At 46.4% G+C, this 2,753-nt stretch overlaps 1 protein-coding gene across 1 annotated transcript in view; it reads right to left on the reverse strand.

Moving 5' to 3' along the window:
• The window catches only part of ARHGAP40 (Rho GTPase activating protein 40), a 133,185-nt gene extending 130,808 nt beyond the window's left edge, over positions 1 to 2,377 (reverse strand). The window contains exon 1 of the mRNA XM_019509777.1: positions 1,495 to 2,377. The gene's annotated coding sequence lies outside the window, so the exon portion shown is untranslated. The remainder of the gene's footprint in view (positions 1 to 1,494) is intronic.
• Positions 2,378 to 2,753: the final 376 nt, after the last annotated feature.

Below are 2,753 nucleotides of genomic sequence, written 5' to 3' on the forward strand. Positions count from 1 at the left end.
CTATTACAGTTTATATGAACATAGCCAAAGCTATTGTTTCTGAAATAATTCTAGAAGGTGCCTTGGGAAGAAAGAGTCCCTAAAATGTGCTGGGCTACTGATAGCATTTATGTGCCTATAATTTACCTACAACAAGGAGCACAAGAATATGTCAACTGCAGAGGATACTACTCCATCATTCTGCAGGCCTTGGTTGACCATACTAGAATGTCCATGAACACCTACATGGGATGCACAGGTAGAATACATGATGCTAGCAGGTTACAGAGTTTGTGTGTGTACCTGTTTGGACAAGAAGGGACCTTATTCCTACCTGTTAGCATGCTTAGTCAAGAAGGCATCTGTGCCCATTTTAAGAAACCTTTAAAGAAACCTTCAAATGCCCACTGCCCTTTTCAATGTGTCTAGTAAGCAGCTGCAGGATTGCTATGAAAAGTTAATTTGACTGACAGAAGACAAGACTGTACTGCCATTTGCATGTCAATGTGCTTGCAGTAATTGGTACTGTGGCATGTTGCACCCTGTACAACAATTGCAAGGGAAAAGGAGATTGCTTTTAATGGGACTCAACTCATGACCCTGCTGGCTTGCAGGACCTCCCCAGGCAATCACAAAATGCACTCATCATTCCTGCAGCTAAATCGAGATGAGAAACACAAGGCCACCCTTATTTGTCTATCCACGATTGCATTGCATGAAAATACATATGAGGAACCCGGATACCATGGGAAGGATAGCAATCAATTTGTTTGCTGTGTTTTTTATGCAGTTATAAGAGAATATGAGACTTCTATAGGAGGCTTTGGATGCAAATCTCCTGTCTCCTTCTCTTTTCCCAAGATCTCATATGACCACAGTGACTACAACCCAAATTCTCAAGCATCATCTGCCAGGAGTGGGTATAAAGTGGGTGAATCTTACCAGGATCCTGTACTAATATGAAGTTTGTTAACAACAAAACAGCATTCCCAGACTCCTCAATTCCATCCCACTCTTACAATGCGTCCCTCAAAAGGCCACGTACGACAATGACCAACCAAGGAATTTTTTCCATTCTCTATAGCCAATGGGACTTACACAATACAGGCTTTTATAAACTACACTACTGTGCTTGTACCAACCTAACAATACTTTGGTATGACAAAGGTATAAACTGGGAGTTATATGTGTGAAGACAGGGACTCATGCTTTTTATTTCTGTAATCTCAGCTTTAAGTAATTGCTTTTAGCAGTGATCTATTTACTCACAATTAGAATAACTCACTAGTAGTAGGTTTAATCTTTTTCAAACTTTAAATCCATCTGGGATAACATGTTTTAGGGGAAGGGTAATGGAGGAAAAGTGCAGGGGAAATACTAAGGCTTGTACTACTGGTATCCTTCATTACAATAATTGCCTTAGTCAACTCGGTACATCCCCACAAGCCCTCTCCCCTTTGTGCTGTAACTTCCTCTGTCCCCTCAGCAATAACAAAGTTGGCATTAGTCTCTTACCCATATGTAGCTGAGTCCAATGCCACTTCCTCTCGACTCCGTTCCTCAGGCTCATCTCCAAACAGTTCCTTGGACTATGGATCCCAGGATGCCCATCTGTCCACATAGTCTGTACCAGATCCATGTCCTGCTCACAGCATATGGAATTATCATTAAATGAATGTGGACAGAGATTAAGGAGGTGAGAGACCAGGAGTGTGACTCCTACAAAGGCACTACTGTTAGAGAGTTAGCATAATTCAGTGAGGAAGGCACTGAATAGGGACCTGAATTCTCTCGTCAACAGTCACACATTGCTGTGTGACTTTGGGCAAGCCACTTTCCCTCTTTGGGTCTAGTTTATTCAGACCAGTGGTGCTCAACCTTTTGGCCCTGCAGGCTGGATAAGCTGTGCCAATTCAGTCTGCGGGCCGGATCTGGTCCGCGGTCCTGATCTCACCATGCAAGGCTGGCTTGGTCGAGGCCTGATCCCATCCCCTGGGGCTTGGTAATGTGGAGGTGGGGGGGAGGTAGCAGTGTTAATTACTGCTGCTCCCCCACTACCAACTTTCGGGACCCATGGGGAGCCCCACTGACCAGATGGCATGGCTCTGTAAGATGGATGTGGCACATGGACTGGTGACTAAGCACCTTTAATTTAGCCTAATTTTGTTGACCACAAGCTGTCTTAGACTTTCAGATGCATCTAGCAACACCAGAGGGGATTCTCCTTTTTCTCTTGAATCCCCAGATCCTGAACTCACATTGTTATCCTTTCATTCACTGTCTGTGCTAAGCGGCTTCTAGTCCTTTGGGCTGCGGTGAAAAACAAGTGATCACCTCGAGAGCCTGCCCCTGAGCGTCGGTGGTTCTCAACCTCTTTGCACCTTATGCCCCACCAAGCATTTTGTCGAAAAAACCTGGTCCCACCATGATAAAAACCAAACCCCACTTTCCCCAAGCGGTGTATTTTTACGTTTACATGCATTGTAGCATCATACTAATCACGCACAGAAATGTTCAAATGAGCTCAAGTCCCGACAACCTTCGCACCCCACTGATTGAGAAACACGGCCCTAGAGCTGCACGGACCAAAGGCCGCGGTCACCAGCAATCCATTGAATGATCTCTACGGCGGCTCCTCGAACGATCATGGATGGGTCTTGAAGTGATGCCAAGCCGGGGGCGGGGCCGCAGCGGAACGCAGGAGCCGGGCGCGGTTGCGGGCCGGGCGGGAGCGGCGCTGCACTAGGCCGGGCCGGGGATGGCGGCGGGGCCGG

This window comes from Gavialis gangeticus, unplaced genomic scaffold (genome assembly GCF_001723915.1).
Source record: "Gavialis gangeticus isolate Ggan-Ray unplaced genomic scaffold, GavGan_comp1, whole genome shotgun sequence".
Taxonomy (NCBI): Eukaryota; Metazoa; Chordata; order Crocodylia; family Gavialidae; genus Gavialis; species Gavialis gangeticus.